Source organism: Otolemur garnettii, unplaced genomic scaffold (genome assembly GCF_000181295.1).
Source record: "Otolemur garnettii isolate 467f Iridium unplaced genomic scaffold, OtoGar3 scaffold00138, whole genome shotgun sequence".
NCBI classification, from domain to species: Eukaryota; Metazoa; Chordata; class Mammalia; order Primates; family Galagidae; genus Otolemur; species Otolemur garnettii.
This window is the reverse complement of record NW_003852533.1, coordinates 541345-541732: the sequence shown is the minus strand read 5'-3', so window position 1 is coordinate 541732 and position 388 is coordinate 541345.

Sequence of the window (388 nt, the reverse complement as noted above, 5' to 3'; positions counted from 1 at the left end):
GCCCCACAGTGGCGGAACTAGTGAACTAGAAGCTTCTTGAATTCTAAGCCCAGGCTGCCAGCTGGCTTGAAGTCACTTCCCAGGGCCACAGGCCCAGCTGAAGAGGCAGGCATCATGTTGTTTCTGCACCCACAGGTGCCTTTGTCCTCCCCAGGGAACTTCAGTCCCTCAGTTCCCACGCAAACATTTCCCAACTCCACTTCAGACTGCAGGAGTCACAGGGGATGGTGGGTCCTGTGTGATCCCAAAGCGTGGACATTCCAAGTGGGCTGCCTTCCAGAGAAAGGACAGAGATGACCAGAGGCCAGCTTTCCTCCATTAAGACTGTTTCTCCCCTTCCTCTCCCCTGGCTGTGGCTGCTGAGAGAGACAATTGAGACAGAGCTCTC